This window comes from Varanus komodoensis, unplaced genomic scaffold, assembly GCF_004798865.1.
Source record: "Varanus komodoensis strain SLA01 unplaced genomic scaffold, ASM479886v1 scaffold30, whole genome shotgun sequence".
In the NCBI taxonomy this organism is placed as follows: domain Eukaryota; kingdom Metazoa; phylum Chordata; class Lepidosauria; order Squamata; family Varanidae; genus Varanus; species Varanus komodoensis.
In genome coordinates this window covers 11,429,635-11,437,717 of record NW_025335762.1, presented here as the reverse complement: position 1 = coordinate 11,437,717, position 8,083 = coordinate 11,429,635, and positions in this window count along the sequence as shown.

Below are 8,083 nucleotides of genomic sequence, written 5' to 3'. Positions count from 1 at the left end.
GCTCTGTCCTCAAAGACCCCCACTGTCTGACAGACATGGGAACTGGGTCTGCAGTCATGGACATCAGATGACCTCTGCCTTTCATGCAACCCATCCTCACCCAGCTGGGTTGCATCAAGTGGAAAGGTCGGGTTTCAGCAGCTCCAGGTCATGCACAGTGGCCTTCCAGGATGCAGAGAGACTGCTGTCTCAAAGAGCCAACTACAAACCCCAGTAAAGATTAAGTGCTTTAGCCCTTGTTCTTGTTAGGGTTATTTTGGGGTCAACAGAACAGCAGTGAGAATGACTGAGCAAACAAGAGAGGCTGACAAAGCTGGATGCCGGTTTTGGAGGACCCTTGCTCGAGATACCCTCCCCAAGCCGGCCCTCTCCATGAGCTGACCTTTCCACTGCCATCACCACCAGCTGTTCTTGCTCCTCGTCTTCTTTGTCACTACTCCTGTCGCTTGCTTGCTCGATCGGCAGCGAGCCCGGGAGCAAGGTGGCAGGGGCATCTACCTCTCCTTCGCACCACTACCGCTGCCTGGGCCAGAGAGAGGCAGAGGAAGAAGCAGGATGAAGGAGAACCCCCGGGTCCTTCAAAAATGTCATCTGTGTGCAGTCGTGCCTTGTAAATATCCTCATATATTATCTACTGAACTTCAGCACGTCCCTTGACAGCTCTAACAGACAAGGAAATTGACAAGGCGAAACCACACTTCGTGGGAAAATTTGTGCACTTGTGAAGGACTGCAGGAAAATCATAGAATCATACAATAGTAAAGTTGGAAGGCGCCATGAAGGCCATCGAGTCCAATCCCCTGCTGTTGCAGGACACCATGTTATACCATCCCACTGAGATGGCTGTCCAGTTCCTTTTTGAGTGTCTCTAGTGTGGGAGAGCCCACCACCTCTCTAGGCAGCGGGTTCCACTGTCATATTGCTCTGACAGTGAGGAAGCTTTTCCTGATGTCCAGCCTGAATCTGGGTTGTCCCAGCTTGAATTGATTATTCCGTGTCCTACATTCTGGCATCAGCAAGAAGAGATCTTGACCTTCCTCTTTGTGACAGCCTTTGAGGTACTTATAGAAGAATATCATGTCCCCCCTCAGTCTTCTCTTCTCAAGGCTGAACATGCCCAGTTCTCTCAGTCTCTCCTGTGTAAAAATGTAACAATGAAAAAAAATCCCATCAATCTGCGTACTTTCAAGTGCTAAAACATGAACACAGAAAGGGGTTAGGGACAGGATCCTACTAAACTAGAATCACCTCTATGGCATATCATGCATGGCTCTTCTAAAGTTCAGAATAAAAGCTTCACTGGATAAATAGCCCCACTGAGACAAGAGTCACCAGCCTGTCCTGGGGATGGCATCAAAGATAGCCATGATTGGGCCCCTGCCCGTCGAGCAAACACAGGGAAGATATCAAGAGAACAGATGAGGAACATTAGCAGCTGTGGTGAGAAGACCTTCCTAAAGGAAAGTCCCACTGAGCATGTCTCTCCCAAGCCCCCTCAAAGACCTGGAACAATCACTGTGCTGGGTGAACTTCCTTTAGAGATACATCTTTCTTGGTCCTTTAGAATACATGAGACCCAATGTCCAGAGGACAACAAACAGTAGGACTGCTTGGCTTTGCAAAGTGGACTTCTTCTCACTCAAGTTCTGGGCCTTTGCACAGCACAGCCCCCCCCCCCCCCAGTAATTCACAATGTGGCCATTTTCCTGTAGCAAAAGGGGGTCACTCCCATAAAGGAGTTACAGTCTTTGTTGGACTTGTGCAGCCTTTGCATGTGAGGAACAAAAGCATTTACATTTCTTTGGCCTCAAGTTTAGCCCTGAGTTGTTCTCTGGATTTTTTCTTTTCTCTTCCACCACCCATGCCCCCTGTTTGTGTTCACTCCCTTACAGCATCACCTGCCACATTCCTTCTACGACTTTTCCACAAAGCCGAAGGAGCCCAGTCAGCACCAGCACATCTCCAACAGTTTGGATTTCTCCTTAACTTTGATTGAGAGGTTTTGTCCTTTTATATTGCAAGAGAAAGTGAGTTCATATTATCATCGCTGTTCATAAATCCACCCCTTACATCCACTCTAGGGTCAAGTTTGCCAAAGAACTTCTACAGCTGCTATTTTCTTAGAAGCCGAGCCAGAAGAACACCTCCCCATGCCAGAAATGCATTCATTGCTGTCTTGTCATTCATAAAGTCCTTCCTCAGCTGGTTCCAGTTGTTGTTCCGCTCCGTGATGACATACCAGGTGGTTAAATACATCCCAGGAACAGGGAAGCAGAGAAGGGCAGCACAATCTTTGCATGTTTACTCAGAAGTAAAGGGAACATATTTGTCAGCCAACTTGCTGAAGGGCCCAGGGAAGTGGTGTAAGTGAAGTTCCACAGCTAGAGAGGGTGATCTTGAGGCAGGAACACCTGCAGAAACCTCCCTGGGGGCAAATATGGCTTTGAACCTGCCCTACCAGCATGTGGAGGAGGAGGGGAAATGCCCCTTGAGATGCATGTTAGCGTGGCTCTGGATCTTTGGCTATGGGGCAAATAGAGATGATGGCGATGGCAGCTACTTCATTCTCGCCTTTATCGTCGAATGAGTCAGTGGCGTGCCTGTAGAATTGCTTTTCGATTAAAAACTAAACTTGGCTGGTCGCAGCCCTACAGCAAGCCTGGTCTACTGAAGCATCTTGGCCCACCAACACTGTTCTGGGCTTTGGAACGTACACAGGCTAGGCTGGGCCCCTAGGCTGGACTTCAGCCTGTTGCTGGAGCAGCTTCCAACCACTGGTGCTGATGATCGCCCTTCCGGTTGTGCACTTAACTGTGCTTTTGTCTTGATGTTATTTTAATGAAGCATTTTTGAACAGCATTTTGGGGTGCGGAGATGGGACAGCAGAACAGGCGTTCTGAGGCAGGGCCCTTCTCTCTGGCTATCCCGACCCTCCGCTTGCCTTGCCACTGGTCCTGGGCTTGTGCCCGCTCCCTCCTCGCCTCCCCTCGCTTTCGCCGGTGAACCCCAGCCCAGTGGGGGCTGCCGAGACACACTCCAGCCTAGCAGGCAGGTAGTCCCAGCACAACTGCGAGCAGCGTGGGCCTATTTTCCTCCCGATGTGACCTTTAAATTGGTCCCTAATCATCCCAACAGGGAGGACGGGGCTTTTAAATGCCTCCTGAAGAGAAGCCATTTTTCGCCCCGCTGCAGAAAGCTTTGTGAGGCCCGGGTTGCATTCCGAGGGGCTCGAGAGTCAACAGAGTGGGAAGCGGAGCATACCAAGGCCCAGAGCAGAAAGGGCACCCCTTGTGCTCCTGTCTATTCCTCCCACTTCCTCCCTGCAGGTGAGCAGTGCTGGGGAGGGCATGGCGCCTCGACGGCTGGTGGTCCCTGCTCCCCCCATCCGCCCGTGCACGATCCCCACCGCAGCCACCTTAGCCTGGTCCCCAGGCCAGCCCGCGTCTCTCCCACCTACCCACCCCATCCCTCCGGCTCCCTCAACCCCCCAGCTGCCGTGAGAGGAAAGACAGAGTCCTGTGGCCGTTTCCCTGGGTTGGTTACAGGGGAAAGAACCTCTCGTTTGTGGGGCTGGCCCAATAAAAGGGAAAGATGTCAAGGAAGAAGAGCAGGGCTGGGAGGCGGTTTTGTTGGGTTGCATTAAGGGAACCGAAGATGTGGGGTGGACAGAGGGAGGGAGGGAGGGAGGGAGAAGAAAGGAAATGTGGTGAGACCAGAGCTGGCTTCTGCTTGACTGCAGCTCAATGGAGGCGGCCCAGGCTGCAAGGGGAAGGGGCTTCTCTTTGTGACTCATTCCCAGCTGGCACTGGACAAAAGGGGGGCTGCACAGAATCCCTACTTTAATACCAATCCAGCCCGGCTTTGTTCCCATTATTTTCCCACTCTGGGAGGAATGATGGGGGCTGGAAAGGGGGGCAGTGCTCAGGGATGGCACGTTGCTTTTCAGTGTGTTCGGTGGGAGAAGGAGAGAGGGACATGCGGCTTGCCCTCAGGGTGGCGTTTCCTACACAAGAGTGCTGGGTGACGGAGAGCGGATCGCAGCCATTCATCCTCCTGCTGCGTGAGTTGTGTCCAGAAGCAGAGCAGACTGCACCATGCTGGTTCTCTCTTTGGTTACAAGAAGCCTGCCGGCCTGCGTGGGAGCTCTGTGTGACCCCGAAGTTTGCTACTTTGCCAGCATTGGAGGTGTCACACAAACTATCCCTGCGGACCTTGGAGATCTTTGTATACCAGGATGCAGCCTCATTGATCCCAGCAGCCAAAATTGGCCCTCTGAATACACGCCTTCCCATATACTATTTCGCCTAATCTGCAGTTCTTTGCAACCCAATTCCTCCAATTAATGGGGTTTGCACACTATTTTCTCCGAATATATACTTTTCTGTGCATTTTCCATAATACATGCATTTCTATGTGCATTTTAATTCCCTCATCATATTTGGAGAACAGAACGCATGAATGTATAGAGATACTTTTGTTCAGTACTTGTATTATCATTGCATCAACATGCCACCATTTCCACAGGCAGCTCTCCCTTTATCTTCACAACAGCCCTGTGAGGTCACTCCGGCAAAGAGTGAGTGGCTGACCCAGTTACTGCACCCATGAATGCTCGGGGGAAAATCCTAATGGTTTGGCATGTAAAAATGCCGTGTGGATGCATTTTTATCTTGCCCAGAGCTTTCATGGCCAGACAGGGCTGGGCGCAGATGATGCAGGTTCATGTGCCCCCATCAGCTGGCAGCATCACACCCCCCTAACACTCCCCCCACCCCCTCTGGGAGGCTCTGTCACCTGCAGTGGGTGCTGGCGGTTTTCCCAGCACGTCCCTTCTTGCCACAGCAAGGAGGCAGGCCAAGCAGCTGTCCGAAGCAGCCAACAGAGGACTCACCTCCCGAAATCCCATGGGGGCTCAGCGCCACACCAGGTTCTGTGGGTGCCTGGCCACACTGCAAGTGGGGTGTCCCAAGACCGGGAGGGGCTTCCTCCAGCTGCACAGCCCAGCAATGCTTGCAGGCGGCAGCAAGACGGAGGACACACGGCAGCGGTGTGAGTTGCCTCCTGGAGCCAGCCCTGTGGGCAGGAATGGCTCTGGGCAGGATCGGAGGCAAAGCACGGCGTGTCAGGGTAGGCACGTCCTCTAAGCAGACGCACAGAGCCAGCGTGGAGTGGTGGCCAGAACGCTGGACTGGGACTCAGGCGATCCGCTGCCGGTCCCCACTCAGCCATAAAGCTCCCAGAGTGACTTTCGGCCAGTCACTCATCCGCAGCCCGGTCTGCCTCGCTGGGTGGTTGTGAGGATAAATGTAGGGGAGGGGACTGTGAGGGCCCCTTGGGGTGCTTGCAGAAGGGGATGAGGCAGGATTCCATGCAAGACAAGAGCAGAAGGAAGACTGCTTTGCCGTTTCCAGCCTCTTTGTTGGAATGCACAACCTCCTGTGAGCCCGTTTGTAGCACGCATAATGTTTTTATTATTCATATGTGGCACTGCTGGCCTGAGCCAGATGTGCGTGCGCACAGGCACTCAGGCACAGCGCCAGGACATTGCCAACAGGCACACCTCCCAGCCAGATCCCAGGGACATGTACTGTGAGAGCCGACATGCCTGTCTTATCCAATCTCCATTGCTATTAAACACAATTCTGGTGAAATACAATTCTTGGCACCCTAAATTAGACCACCCAGCTGTTGCTGGGATTTCCTTTACCTTGCAAATGAAAAGCTTTATCTGGTAATACCCCAGTCTATTCCTTTATCCAGGAATACAGCAGTATTCCTCAGAATCCCTCTAGAACCTATGGGGAAGCAGAATATGAATAGCTGCATTGCACATATAGAGATTAGGTTGGGTCAAGACTAAGTCAGTTGAAATGTGCCCCCATAGAATTCAATGAGACAATTTTTGACTGACTTGTCCCCTTGGTTTCCATGGGAAGGAAATTCAACTACATGAGCCGAGTTTCTGCTGAAATCAGTGGGAGGTGTTGGGCACCCATTGATTATGATGGGAACAAAGTTCAGCTATTTAGAGTACAATCCAATGCATGTTTAGTTAGAAAAGAGAACTTCAGGTCCCAGCATGCCCCAGCTAGCAGGACTGGTTGAGACTGGCTGGAATGTGTGGGTCTTTCTTTCTGACTAAACATGCTTAGGATTTCAGTCTCAATCTTCACCTAACCCATAGCATGAGGACATCAGGTTGGGTTTGCTAGATCAGCCCAAGCTCCACAATAGTTCAACTTTCTGACCAGCCATCCCAGATATCTTTACAAATGCACAAGTCTGGCACAAAGCAATGGCCTTCAAGCGAGTTGGGAGGGCTGGAGTTGGTAAGATATCTCAGCATCACAGTGAAAAGCATTCCCAGCTTGCCAAGAGGGTCCAGGGGGAACAGTCCTCAGAACCTGGCTTCTTCTGCAACATCTCTATTGAATGAGCCACACTGTGGCCATGAGCCGTATTTTGCAAAGGACGGTCCTCTGAAGGCATCGTCGGTGCTCAGTTCAACTCCAGTTGAAAGGGGAAGAACCATCAGAAGGAAGAGCAGGACCTTGAACTTGGCCGGCATCAAGCAGCCAACTGAAAACTGAACAGCAGACTGGCGAGACACAGTGGTCACCTGGTCATCTTCTTTCCATCCATCCATCCATCCATCTTTGTGCACCAAAGCTCTCGGGGCAGTTTCATATATCATGAAAGATATATTTCATTCCTATTTCAGTGATAGGAATTATTTCTAGATGTGCCTCTTTACCTATAAACGGAATGCATGCACATTTCCAAATATTCAAATCCAAGTCCTCGTTTTGAGGAGATGCTCCCTCTTGTTTGGCAATGCCGAAGAGCTGGCCACTGTTGGTGAGGGCCCTGTTGGTCCCCTGCAAGGGCAATCGGGGGAAGGTAGAGTTTGAAGTGTGCGTGTGCACACACAAATGCACATCATGCACACACAACTTCAGATACTCCAAGAGAGCCACTTATTTGCCTGGGGTGAGAACCAGGACCACAAGGGGGTGCAGTGCAATGGGAAGCCATAAGTTCAAATCCAGCTGGAAGAACAAATCTAGAAACATTGCGCTCAGAAGTAGTTTTGGGGGCATATCCATTTTGCAACATCCCTTCACCTATTCTGAATCCCTGATCCTCTGGCAGGACTCAGCGCAGAGTGCATCCCGCACTGGTTCTTCCCCACAGTGGATATTGGGGGGGGGGGGGTAGCCCACTCCCCCCAGGACATTCCACGAGCAGCTGCACACCGGAGTTATGATTTTCAAACAGTGTGCCTGAACATTTTATCTTGTTATTATAGCTGTAGATTGTTTGTATTTATTGTTTATTTATATTATACTGTAATATTTATATTATACTGTAAGCTGTCCTGAGACAATTGGTTTGTATAGGACGGGATAAAAATGTTCTCAATAAATAAACAAGTTAGAGCATCCTAGAAATGTCTTTGAAATTTCACAGTGAGGAAAAGGGTAACTAAGTGTCCCCTCCCAGAACAGCATATGCACAAAAATAGATCTTCTCTGTGGCAGGAAGCAAGAGAAGACTGTCGGGAGTTTGCCAGGAGAGAGAAGCACACCCAGCTTGCTTGGGGTAGCAGCTGCTGGCTGGGACAGGGATGCTGCCACCCGGCCCAGAAGGGTCCCGTGTGCCCATGTGGGAACCGAACGGGGACCGCCCATCAATGGGTGCCAATGGTTAGCCGGGTGCTGCCTGCCCGCTCTCTCGCCCGCTCACTCACACGAGGCGATGGAATAGACGGAGAGGGAGGCAGCTGGCTGGGGACGTTTCGCCTCCTGCCTGTCTCAGTTCAGACTGAGCCTCATGCATTTACCCCAAAGTCAAGAAATAGGTTCAGTGCCGTGCTTTTTGTCTGATGTTGCTTATGGTTTATCTCGTAGAGAAGGCAGGTGAAAGTAAACCGAGTCAAAGAGGGGGCGGGGAAGGGGAGGAAAAGGAGCCCCAGAGGGCTGCAGAGGTTGGCAGTACCCCCCGTTCAGCCATGGGCATTGGCGGGAGACGGACAACCCCGGCCCCTGGTGCTGGAATGGAGATGGATCTGAGGTTAAGTGCT